Raw genomic sequence first — 14,330 nt, 5'->3', positions numbered from 1 at the left:
TTTCTTTTTGCATGCTAGTTTCAGATCGAATCTGAAGAGTTTACTAAAGTCACGAAAATTCTCGTACGACAGAATAAAAATTCAGAAGTGATGTCATGTGTTGTAATTAATTTGTATTGCATTTCGAATGACAGATGTACTGATTAAACAAAAATCATACGATCTGGAATCGTCCGGAAAAAAAATTGTGCCTGTCCAATCAAATAAAATCGGTAGAACTGATTGACTTGCGAAAGCTCTGTACTAACAATCCGATTATCGTACGATCAAATTGAAAACAGTATTTTTCGTACGATTTTCTGATCATGTGTATCAGGCAATAGTAATTTTATCTGAAAGGCTGATAAAAATTGTGAGTGAAGCACATCATAGACCTCCCCCCAAAGGGGACATCACCACAGTTCCCTTCAACTTATGCCTAGTACATATGGGAAGAATGTTGGGCGGCATTAGCCAGTTCAATAGAAACCGGCCAACATTCGACCTGTGTGTACTGCAGCCAGTCGGACAGAAGCTGGCCATCCAGCATGAAAGTAGCCTAAGGATTAAAATTTGGCTGGCCCCTGCTAAACCAGATGCATTTCAATGAAAGCTATAGGCAGTAGACTGATCACAAAAAAAATGATGGATTCCCCAATCCACACAATCAAGGTGGATAGAGGAATCCTTTCTGCTGTGCCTTTGTATTCTGACAGCAGGACCCCTTCGATGTCAAAATACACTGATGAGAGGCTGCAGCCCATTAATCAAGACAACGGGCTAGATTCAGGTAGCTGCGCCCCTTCTTGCGGCAGCGCAGCGTATCGTATTTACGCTATGCCGCCGCAACTTACAGGAGCAAGTGCAGTATTCACAAAGCACTTGCTCCGTAAGTTGCGGCGGCGTAGCGTAAATGGGGCCGGCGTAAGTCCGCATAATTCAAATGGGGGGGCGTGTTTTATGCTAATATATGATGACCTGACGTGATTGACGTGTTTTACGAACGGCGCATGCGCCGTCCGTGTACATATCCCAGTGTGCATTGCTTCAAATGACGTCGCAAGGACGTCATTGGTTTCTACTTAAACGTAAATTACGTCCAGCCCTACTCGCGAACGACTTACGCAAAAAATTCAAATTTCGAAGCGGGAACGACGTCCATACTTAACATTGGCTGCGCCACCTAATAGCAGGAGCAACGTTACCCCGAAAAAGCCTTACGCAAACGACGTAAAAAACTACCGACGTTTGTGAATCGGCGTAACTAGGTAATTTGCATACTCTACGCCGAAAACAACGGAAGCGCCACCTAGCGGCCAGCGTGAGAATGCACCCTAAGATACGACGGCGTAAGAGACTTATGCCAGTCGTATCTTAGGCTAATGTCGGCGTATCGTGCTTTCTGAATACAGAAAGAAGATACGCCGGGCGGGTTTGAATTTACGCGGCGTATGTATGGATACGCCGGCGTAAACCGTTGCTGAATCTAGCCCAACATTTTCAACAAGCCCATTCATGATCAAATGTAGCAATTAGCTTTTGTTTTTGTTTTTTTTACTACTGTGTTGATCACAATTTTTAATTGATGTCAAGATCAATCAAAATGGAACTTTTTCATTGTTTGCAAGCCTGTAATGTAATGTCTGGAGCAATTGGTCAAACTCTGAAACACTCACTTTTTTTTTTTACAGTGATCTTTTGTCATTGAAAGTGATCTGATTCAGGCAAATGTATTATTCTTGTTGCACTGGAGGATTTTTTTTCAGCCATCCAACCAACGAAAACAATCAGATCTTATGGTTGTTTGCAATATGCTTATGGCCAGCAGAATAAGTTACAGAAGCCTCCTCTTTGTGACAGAAAGTGACCATGAAGCAAAAAAATTCTCTTTAAGGAAAGTTTTGGTGGCACTTGGCCAACAATTACTCCGGTGGAAAGTATGCACAGCCTAATAGAAACATGGAAATATCAACTGGTGAATGACATGAACAGCCAACGCAAAGCTCTACTGCTAATTACATACACATAATAAAACCCTTTACAGGAATAACAATTGTTCTATACAGGAAGCATACTATGGGACTTCCTCATATATTAAAGTCTATGTCAAGCCATTTTTTTTAGTTATGATTTTTACTTCTATCCAGCATTTACTAAGACATTTTCCCTCACTTCCTTCACTGCTGAGAACCGTTTTACAGACAGCTAGAGAATGGAACTTTGCAACAGCAACACAGACAGAAATAAAAATCTGACAGGGGTTCTAGCTTCCCACCAAATTCTAGAAAAGAAAAAAAAATTCTGTCAACTGTGTTGCAGTTGGAGAGCTCTCTAAAACTTCCTGTCAGGAAAAATGTTGTCAGTAGGACAGGAAGTGAGGGAAAATCCCTCTAACGGAGCCTCGGAGAGCAGCATAACTCCCAACTGTACCATATTCTGTAGGACTGTCACCACACCATTGTCCTCCCCATCCCCTATTGGGCACTGTTCTCCCCACCCTATGTTGGGTACTGTTGTTCTTTGCACCCCTTGCTGGGCACTGTTGTTCTCCCCATCCCTTTTGGACACCATTGTCCTCCAAACAACCTGTTGGGAACCAATGTTCTCCACACCCCTTGTTGGGCACCATTGTCCTCCCCATTTGTTTGTTTTTTCTTTTTATCCTTTAGGTGTATGTATTATGTATACTGCAGGCCATGTACAGCAGGGGTGCTCAACCAGTGGCCCTCTGATGTGGCCCGCAACCTCTTGCTCTGGGACAGCAGGTTGGTAAACCCAGATCACGGGTTGCTCACCCAACATCCCACAGCATCAGTGCGGTGAATGGAGCCGGGGGTAGAGGAAGCAAGCGGCTGCGGAGCAGAGCCGCATAAGCCAATGCTTCCTATATAGCACCGGCTCCTGTTACAGGTGGAGTGATACCAAATGCACTCTGCCTGGGTCAGCAAGGGTCAGCAAAAGCCAGCGATACCTGAATGGAAGACTGTTATTAAAGGTAAATTTATTACTAAAATCACACAGTGTATATATGGGCATATCTGCTCTGCGGTGGTTACCAGGTTGCTTTCAAACTTATCCGCAGGGTTAGCTGCACTGTGCCATTGACTTCTGTTGTTACCTGCGTGTTTGGTGCACTTTCAGAAAGTACGCCACACCTGCAGGATAATTAAAGTCTATGGCAAAGTGCAGCTAACCCACAGGAAATCCACAGGTTCACTGTGCCTGAGGTGTGGGTAAACTGCAGTGCATCAGTGTGAAAGCAACCTTTGTCCCCTTTCACACTTTTGGTCCAACTTGTGTCCGTTTACGCCCGACCTTCAAACCGATCCACGAAAAAAAAAAATAGAAGGAAATCCGTCCCCGCCGTCTGGGCGAGTCAGATAAGAGGGCCCATAGAGTAGAGCCCAGCTGGACAAACAAAAAAAAGGTACAAAACGCCCCCCCCCCCCCCAAAAAAAAGGATATTCAAATATGACAGGGGGGCGGTATGGGGGAGTGCTCAAATGGATTACACCTTGTTTGATTTTAACCTGGAACTCCGCTTTAACCTAAAAAAAATCTTTGATATCACTTTGAATAAATTTGCACCTACCTCTACCTATATGTTCTGTAACTAGTGTAGAGGTGTGTTGCTACGAGTTACTAACATCCACGCATATTCATCCTGCTGCCAGGCATATATACGTCACACTTGTAAACAATGAAAAGTCGTTTACTTTGTTTTGTTGTTTTATTTGGGGGATTGAACTCGGTTGGGGAAAGGGATATGGGATGCCCATAGAACAAATTGGTATTTGCAATGTTAGAGCGGATCCGGCTTTACATTGACAAATTGTTTACTCATTACCTTTACAAATGTTATAGCGGTTATGCTTATTATCTTTGCATTATCTTGAATAGGACAAAAATGGTGGACTCTAATCTTTTTTTTTTCACAAGAAGGGTGGACTCTAATCTTGACAAACTTTTCACCTCAGAACTTTTCCCGCCTCTGCACTCTTCCTGCAGACTTTTACCTCCAGGACACTTCTCCTCCTGCGCACCACTTTCCTGTCACAGCATTAGACATCCTGTCCCACCATCTTGAGCTGACTAGGCCTCACTCTGAATAAGTCATAGAAATAGTTTAATTTGATGATTAATAGGCCAGGGGCCTGCAGTACCCCTTCTTGATGGCCCTGAACATTTAGTTTAGAAAGAACATTTGATGATGGACTACTGATCCCAGCAAGCCCGACTTGCAAATCCTGAGCCCTCAGGCTGCAACGATTTGGCACAAAACCCCACAGTCTCTCCTCTGGCTCTGCACCCAGCTCCCCTGGCACATAGTTGCCAACATTTGTCCAGGGACACTTTGCAGCACAGCTATTAATTAATTACCACACTCACTTCCCCGAAGCTCCACCCACTACGCATAATCTTCGCCAGGCGAAGATTATGCGGAGTGGGTGGAGCTTCGGAGAAGTCAGTGTGGTAATTAATTAATAGCTGTGCTGCAAAGTGTCCCTGGAAAGTTTTTGAAAATGTTGGCAACTATGCTGGCATGCCTCGTCCAGATCTCCACTGTGCTTCACTCACCGACTCCTGCCCTGAGCGGCAAGTCGTTCAAAATACGGCCACTCGTCTCGTGATTGGCAAAAAAACATGGGAATCAATCTCACCTTCACGGAGATCCCTTCATTGGCTGCCAGTAAAAGACAGAATCACTTTCAAGGTACTCTGTCTAATGCATGAGTGCATTCATGGAAATGCCCCCCAATATCTATGCGAAAAAATAAAAGCCCACAACCCATATCGTATTCTACGATCCACCAATCAAAACCTTGTCCAGATACCCAAAGCCAGATACAAGTCCAAAGGAGATCGAAGGTTTGCAGTCCAGGGACCTCAACGGTGGAATGCTCTGCCTACCACCACTCGATTGGAGTCAGACCACTTGGCCTTCAGGAGAAAGATTAAAACCCCTCTCTTCTAAGGTCAATAGGGTTTCACTCACAGAATGGATACAGCGCCCAGAGGCGATTCAGTTCGCATGTGTTGCGCTATATACGTTTTTCACTCACTCAGTTCTTCCTTCCAGACCATGAGGACCAACTGCTCCCCCAACTCCAGTTCCAGGACACCTCTCCATGACCATTTAAGGAGAGGCTCCCTCCTAGCTCCTGAGCTCTTCCGCCAGACCCCCCCCCCCCCCCAGATGGGGGTGTTTCGCCTTTCTTCAGTTCACCCAGCCGACAACTCCCTCCCAGCAGGCTGACTGTGAGTATATGTAGGAGGCCTGTCCCCTGCCAATCCTAGTTGGGGATTGGTCAGGACTCCTCACATGTACTCCATGCCACTTCAACTCTCAGCCCTGCCCCTCTTCCAGAACATTCTCACTGAAAGCAGGGGAGGTGCCCAAAAGCTGAAGTACATGTCAGTTACACCCACTACTACACTAGCAACTCCCTGCCCCCAGATCAAAAACAAACAGCCCTAGCTTGCAGCATAAGCCTGCTTAAATTTGCCGGCACTGACAGAACCCACAAACACTACACCTCTAGCACTTACCTATGGTAGAGGGTGCTACATCAGTCTTCTCTATTGTGGGTGATTCTCTATGCTGATGACAATTTTCTAGTTTTAAATATGCTTGGGTTCAGATAGCAGGAAACATCCGTATACTATATAAGCAGGAGCTAAAAATGCCATGTAATAAAATAACAAAGTTACAACATTGTATATGGTACTACTACTACTACTAGCTACATGTCTGCATCGTTTTCAAGAAACAAACTATTCAACTGCTTTAACATGTAAAAATGTTATTCCATGTATTGGTAAAAGGTTACTGCTACCAGAATAAACAGCTGAAGGCATTCATTACAACCGTCTGGTATGTACAGTACCTCTACTGCCTGTGCAGTGCCCCAGAAAAGTCACCGTGCCAACCTCAGGGGCCCCATACTACACAGTCCTCAGTGTTCTGTGTCACAGGGAGCCCTTGTGCTGGACATTGAGCAAATGAAGCACAACATTCATGAGCTGGAAACGTTTGCAGATACCGCAATGCTGCCTTAATAAAGTTTCTGCTAAGTTCAGGAGAGCTTTATCTTTCCTCCTTACACAAGGTCATATATGTGTGTTTGCGGTGATGTCAGCACGACAACGTCAACAGTGTCACATATTTGAAGGTAGTTTTGTCATCATTCAGATTGCAAGAGTGCTGTAAGACTTTTGTCACATGACTCAATGAGGCTAATGGGTGAATAATGGAGCTAAAAATTGGAACTCGAACAAACGAGGACATTGCCCACTGCAAACAATAATTGAAAAATCTATTCCTTCTTCTTTCCCAGACAGTAGATCATTACAGGTAACCTGTGCTGAGAAAATAGGCCAGCTGACATTCCTAAACCCACTCCTTTGAAAATGTTAGGTGCCTATCAGTTCTTTGGAGCCGCCATCAGGGGGGTACAGGCATTACACCTGTAAGGGGCCCAATGTTTTTTTTTTTTGTCTGACCCAGCCCCCCCCCCCACCTTTAGAAACTCGTGGCAGTGGAGTTTTTTTATTTATTTTTTTCAATTTTTATTTATTTTGTTTGGCCCCCCCACATTTAGCAACTTGCAGCAGGGGCAAGGAACACCCCCCCCCCGTTTTTTTTGTGTCTGACTTTAGCAACTTAGGGGCAGATCCACAGAGATCTGCACCCGCGCAGCGTATCAGAGATACGCTACGCCGCCGTACCTTACCTGGCTTTAAATCGAATCCAGAAAGATTTTGCGCTGTAAGTTACGGCGGCGTAGTCTATCTCTAGCGGCGTAACGGCACGTAATTCAAATTGGCGATTAGGGGGCGTGTTTCATTTAAATGAAGCGCGTCCCCGCACTGAATGAACTGCACATGCGCCGTCCCTAAATTTCCCGCCGAGCATTGCGCTAAATGACGTCGCATGGACGTCATTTTTTTTAACATAGACGTGAATTACGTCCATCCCGATTCACAGACGACTTACGCAAAAAAAAAAAAATTCTAATTAAACGCGGGAACGACGGCCATACTTAACATGGCAGGTGTAACTATACGCGACGAAATAGCATCTTTAACTATACGCCGGAAAAAGCCGACTACAGACGACGTAAAAAAAATGCGACGGCCACTCGTACGTTTGTGGATCGTCTGAAATAGCTAATTTGCATACTCGACGCGGAAAACGACGGACGCCGAAGAATTGCATCTAAGATCCAAAGGCGTACGAAGACGTACGCCTGTCGGATCTAACCCAGAAGCCGTCGTATCTTGTTTTGAGGATTCAAAACAAAGATACGACGCGGGAAATTTGAAAGTACGCCGGCGTATCAGTAGATACGCCGGCGTACTCGCTCTGTGGATCTGCCCCTTAGGCTCCATTCACACCTGAGCGACAAAACGCCTGAAGCGCGACGCTCAGATACGCTGGAGGGGAAAAATAACATTGTTGTCTATGGAGATGGTTCACATCTCCATGCCGAACGCCGAAACGCCGATCGCGTGAAGCTCAAACAAGTCCCAGATCCTTTTTTGTCGCGCGTAATCAGGCGGCTTCGGCGTTCAGCATAGCCGACAATGACATGTAAAAAAACGGGGTTAAAAACTACGCGTTTTGTCGCGGCACAAAACGCCGCAATTTGTCGCGGCAAATCACGGTACAAAACACTGCGCTAAGGTGTGAATGCAGCCTTAGCAGGAGAGAGAAGAGAAGACTTGACTTTGTTTTGTTCATTACTACAACTCCCCCCTCCCGCTTATCTCGCGGCAGGAGAGAGGAGGGCCCCCCAGTTCTCTTCTCCAGGGGGGCCCTGCCTAAAGCTGTGTAAGGGGCCCCAAAATTTGTGATGGCTGCCCTGCCAATGTCTATAATATAATATTATTCACTGACCGCAAGAAGTGTACGGATCCGGTTTTCGGACTTGTTGCTTGCCTTTTCCAGGTCATTAATTCAGGAAGCACTGAGGCCAGGCAAATTGCATTTTCAGAATAAGATCAACAATAGTAGCCTCCATATTTCTCTCAGTACAGGCTTACTCTAAAGTAAACCTGTAGTTGGTACTTTTTAAAAAAATTCACTTTACAGAAGGGATTGTAGGCTATCTGTACTTACTTTACACATGCTCCTAGCTAAATGGTCTGCTACAAGAGTGTCCAGGAAATACCTAGTACTTCCAGATATGGGGTTCACTCTCCAATCTGTGGCTGGGCTGTCTGTATGATCCACGTATTTATGAATAAGGTCTTTTGATGCAGTCTTCATTCATAAATGAGTCTTATATATTTGTATTATTTATTTCATATATACAAAAATATGCACCCCATTACATAACTCAAATTAGATTATATTAGGGCTTACATTCCCTTAGCTTTCTTCATGCTTTTTTTTTAACATTAACCTTTTAAAATGTGTTCAGTGCTAACCCTAGGCTGTCATGCAAGCACCATCAATCTCAGTTTGAGAAAAAGTGGCACACTTTGGGCCAGATTCAGATACAATTACGTTGCTCCACGGCAGGGTAACGTATGAGGAAGCTGTCTGAGATCATCCACCATTCAGAATGAGGGCTGGAACACACCGTAGACCACAGCGCAGGCGTGATGACGTCACCAGGATGGCTAAGGGATGTGTTTCTGAGCATGCATTATGCTAGCAACAATCATGCATGCTCCTTTGTCAAGCTAGTGGGAAAAAATATATATGTACTGTATATGCTGAATAAAGACCCTAATGGCAGCAAGACTACAAGGCCCAGCGCACAAAGCCATAACAATAAAATAACACAAAGTGAATGTATATAGTAACATTAAAACAAATAATACGTATTATATACCATGTTTCCCTGAAAATAAGACCTACTGTGATTTTCCAGGATGGCTGCAATATAAGCCCTACCCTGAAAACAAGCCCTAGTTTAAAGTGGTTGTAAAATCCTATAATCCACTCCATTACAGTATTATATCATGTACAGTGTTTCTGTAATATTATTGTGCCAAATACCTTTGTTACAGCGCCGCTCGGCTTTCAGCTGACCTCCCACTGCCCTCCTCCTCTTCTCCCGGCTGTCAGTGGGAGATATCTTTTTACTAATTAAATGCTCTTCTAAAAGCTACATTTGGGTTTAACTACTTGCCTACTGGGAAACATACATGTTAACATCTTTATTTTTTGCTAGAAAAATTACTTAGGATCATCCCCTTATTTTCTGAAAGCAGAGGCCCTGGATAATAAAATATTGTCTGTTACAATTTTTTATATCACACAATAATGTGCTGCCATATATCCAAATCAAATTTTCAGGGAAAAATACACTTAAATGCATTTTAGTGAACAAACTCCTTGTGATAGCTTTAGGTAGTGACAGGTACTCTTTATTGAGACAGTATACCCCTGATGTCTCCCCTGTCCTTCAAAGCATTTAACCGAACACACATAGGGGGTTATTTATTAAAGGGAAATACACTTTGCACTACAAGTGCAAAGTGCACTTGGAAGCGCAGTCGCTGTAAATCTGAGGGTAGATCTGAAATGAGGGGAAGCTCTGCTGATTTTATCATCCAATCATGTGCAAGCTAAAATGGTGTTTTTTATTTGGTCTTAGGTTCCAGCATATTCTTTATAAATAGAAAACTGGAGAAAGTGTGACTGGACTACGAGAACACTGATCAGCCCGTTAACATTTCACATTCTGACTACAGATGTAACATGTTCTAAAAAGGTGAACATATCCTTTAAACCTGAACTCCAGGCAAACAGCTAAATACACAGGTGAAATGTTTATCTGGGTGCTGTTTTATCTGCCAAATAATTTGTTTTTCTGTGCATCAGGTCCTGTATTTGACCCAAGGCAAAAAGATCAAGGTGCACCCACCCTTTCCCTCCATGAACTAGTGCAGTCTTATAGGTTTTACACACCCTCTTGCTGAAAGGCCCAAGGTGGCCCCCCTCTTCTGCCTACCCCTTAGCCTGGCCCAGATCCTTTTAAAATGCCCTATAGGAGGGCGAAATGCATTGATGTAATTTCCGGTTCCTAGTGGCGGTGTTTGCTTGCTGTTTTAAACTGTTGCTGAATCCATGCCTATTTTGAACCTGCAGTTTGTAAGTACTTGTTCACTTGCGCATTCAAGTCTTTGTTTAACAGAACTTCACTATGGTGCCCTTTCTTTTCATTATTTTGAGCATCATGATCAGCATTTTATGGTTATAAATACTGGAGATCTTGTTGGAACACTGATGTGACTTAGCTATCCCTGGCCAACATCTCAAAACCTGAACAACCCCCGACTGAAAAGCTAGGGGTCCATTCCATGCGGTGAGTGGGGACACAGGAGGGAGCGTGTTGCACCTTAAGTTTTGGAGCACGACTGCACTTTAATATTGGAGCACATCATTCATTACCATTTTTTTGGACTTTCACAATTTTTTTATGAATTGTTTCATTTAACGTCTGCATTTTATTTACTTATTTGCGAGCGCTGTAATTCTTTTTAGTTATCCATTTGTTGAGTGTTAGCACTTTGTGCACTTTGTGTACAGCAGCTGTAACTTCGCGTCACACATTCAGTTCATTTTTATTATATTTTATATGTACTTCCAGTGCGAGTTATATATTTAGATATATTTTTGTTCACCTCCTGTGTGTGCCACACAGTCCTGAGATTCACATAGCGCCAGAGTCCGACAAAGACCTTGAACACCAAATGCAATAAAAAACAATGGGGGTTATTTACGAAAGGCAAATCCACTTTTCACTATAAGTGCACTAAAAGTGCACTTGGAAGTGCAGTGGCTGTATATCCGAGGGGGACATGCAAGGAAAATAAAAAACAGCATTTTAGCTTGCACATGATTGGATGATAAAATCAGCAGAGCGTCCCCTCATTTCAGATCTAAACCTTCGATTTACAGCGACTGAACTTTCAAGTGCACTTGCAGTGCACTTGTAGTGCAAAGTGGATTTGCCTTTCGTAAATAACCCCCAATGTGTGCAAAATGTAATTTTTATGTCACGCGGTATTTGTGCGGCGGTTTATCAAACTGATTTTTTTTTTTAAATGCACTTTAACCACTTGCCTACTGGTCAACAATCTACGTTAATTATATTATCCATAGGCGACGCTTTAAAAGCCTAAAAGTTTCCACTTTGGAGATCTGGCCTTAGAATTATTGCTCTTGAGATGTTTATGGTGATACCTCACATGTGTAGCACTACCCCCGTAAGAGCGGCTGGTTTGAATTTAGGCCTGTCGTTACCTTACTGCATTCGTCATTCTCCTTGAAGAGTTATTCACAAATGTCTGCACCAACACTTACTCTCTTTTCTTCCAAGGTTTTGTTTAACAAAACTCAGTCAGAGGGACGGAGGGTTAGGGAGGATTCAGGTACCTTGCTTTGCGGATCACGGGTACGTTCTTGGATCCAGAGGACAAACCGTTTCCACACTGGATTCAGCAACCACCGGATAGGCCTCTCTCACTGACCTAGCAGCCGGTGCAAAGCTTGTTCAAAAGTCTCTGCCACAGACTTGATGAGTGCGGTCGTGCCGTTGCACAGACCTCTGCCACAGGACCGTGTAACCACACACACTTTGCAAAAGTTCTTTCAGGATCTTTCAGCCAGCCGGCAGCACTGTGAGGTAGATTGGCCAGGATGCGTCCTCTAATTGAATCCCCAATTGTTCGGCTTCTTCCTGCAGAGAACACAGCACAGGACCATCCCTGGACCAGTAGGCCCCAGAAACTCCTGGGCCTACTCTCAGTAGCGGAGCCTCCGGCCAGCAGGCACCGAGGCCGGAAAAACACTACTAGCACATCCCTGAGGTCAGGAGAGCCATCAGGTCAGGATCAGAAGACCTCCGCCAGAACAGAGTCTGTCCCTTAAGTACCATCTCCCAGAATGCACAGCGGCAGGGACCACGCCCACTGAGCTGCTTCTGGGAAAAAATACTCAATGCAGCCAACGCGTTGCATTTCCAACCTTGACCTGTGGTGACAGCGACACCCACAGTCAAGTGGAAAATGTGCAACGCAGCTGAACTGGAACAGAAACCAATAATTTGGCATAATCATTCTGAGCTAAACTACAGCTCTACTAACTACTAACTTAAATTTACAAATAGCGCCTACCCAACAGGAGCAGGGCGCTACACATGTTTGGTGAGATCGCTGTTTACGTACGATGCAGGACCGACGCATGCAAACGCCTTTGCGCATGAGCACGGGTGGGCAGGAACACATTAAGAAAATATTTATATTATTATTTATTTTACACTGTACCTTTATGTTTAATATCACAAGGAATGTAAACATCTCTTGTGATAGCGATAGGCAGTGACAGGTCCTCTTTACTAAGACATCTGGGGTCTGTTTGGTCCCAGATGTCTCCTCTGCCCTTAAAAGCTGTCAATCAGCTGGAACTTCGTCCCGTCACCATTTTTCTCTTGGTGTCAAGAAAACTTGTCAGTCAGGATTAATGCAGATTATTATTATTATACAGGATTTATATGGCACCAACAGTTTACGCAGCGCTTTACAACTTGAGGGTAGACAGTACAAATACAATACACTTTAATAATACAGTAGGAATCAGACGGACCTGCTCCATAGAGCTTACAATCTAATGCCGCGTACACACGGTCGTTTTATGTGATGAAAAAAAAATGACGTTTTTAAAAACGTCACTTTAATTGACCGTGTGTGGGGGAAAACGTTGTTTTATGTCTTCTAAAAAACGACCAAAAAAATTGAAGCATGCTTCAATTTTATGTGTCGTTTTTCAAAACGTCAACTTTTACTTCACAGAAATTGACCATGTGTAGCAAAAACGTCGTTTAAAACGAAGTTTTTTCATCCGCGCATGCCCAGAAGCTACTTATGAAGCGAGCTTCAATGGAAAAACGTGGTGGAACGTAACCTCGCTTTGCTAGAACATTGTGAGAAAAACGATGGTGTGTAGGCAACTTCGTCTTTGAAAATTGAAGTTTCAAAAATGTCGTTTTTTACTTCACAGAAAATGTCGTTTTTTTTCATCACATAAAGTGATGGTGTGTACGCGGCATAAGAGGGAAGGTCAAAAGATAAAAGAGGTAATAACTGTGGGGGATGTGCTGATGGAGAAAGTAAATGTAGAGTTGTTAGGTGGGGGCCGGATAGGCTTCTCTGAAGAGATGAGTTTTCAGGGATCGTCTGAAAGTGGACAAAGTAGGAGAAAATCGGACAAATTGGGGTAGAGCATTCCAGGGGATGGGAAAGGCTCTGGAGAAGTCCCGATGGCGAGCATGGGATGAGGTGACAAAGACGTTAGAGAGCAGGAGGTCTTGGGAGGAGCGAAGAGAACGACTAGGTTGGTATTTTGAGACTAGGTCAGTGATGTAGCTCGGAGCCAGGTTGTGGATGGCTTTGTAAGTTATTGTTAGTATCTTGAATTTAATTTGTTGGTTAGTGGCAGCCAGTGAAGGGATTGGCAGAGGGGTATAGCAGACGCTGAGCGGTTTGTGAGGTGGATGAGCCTGGCAGCAGCGTTCATGATGGACTGAAGTGGGGATAGCCTATTTAGAGGTAAGCCAATGAGGGAGTTGCAGTAGGCGAGGTGAGAGATGACCAGGGAGTGGATTAGAAGCTTTGTAGGTGACATTGGTTAGGAAGGGGAGTATCTTGGAGATGGGAAGATCAGTGTAAGTGAGTGAGTGAGTAACTTGTATAGCGCAACAAATGCGAACTTAAAGCGGAGGTTCACCCTCAAAATGAAGTTTTCAGCATTGCTAGCTTTAACCCTATTTACGGATGATAGCGTTGAATTTTTTTTTTTTAAATGCTCCCTTACCTCTTATCTCCTCTACTTCCTGGTTTTCAGCCCAGCGGGGAGTGGGCGTGTCGCTATATTCCCCGACGGCTCTTTGCATTCTGGGAGCTGACTGTGTGTTCTCCTGTGAGTGACGTGCAGGCCATCTCAAATAGCTAGGCGCCGTAGTCTCGCGCTAGCTAGGAAAGCGGGTCATATGATGAGGGAGGGCGGATACATCTTCCCCTATTATAATTATCACAGCGGGGCGTGTCCTTTTCAGGACGCCGCCGGCCGTTGTGATAGCAACTCTGCAGTGTTGACGGCGCGGCTCGCCGTCGACACTGCGCATGCGCGGGATTACGCACGAATGCTGGGAGATCAGCATTCGCCGCATCCCGGAAGAAAGAACAGGTGGGCTTCAGAGTGCCCACAATTAAGATGGCAATGTCCATCACTTTATTTTATAAAATATTCTTTTATGGGAAAAGAGGATCCTGGCGGCTGCTAAAACGGGACATGTGAGTAAAATAAATACTATAGTAAAAGCAGCAGATTAGTG

The sequence above is a fragment of the Rana temporaria genome, chromosome 13 (genome assembly GCF_905171775.1).
Source record: "Rana temporaria chromosome 13, aRanTem1.1, whole genome shotgun sequence".
Taxonomy (NCBI): domain Eukaryota; kingdom Metazoa; phylum Chordata; class Amphibia; order Anura; family Ranidae; genus Rana; species Rana temporaria.
The sequence above is the reverse complement of the archived record's forward strand: the minus strand, read 5'-3'. Positions refer to the sequence as shown.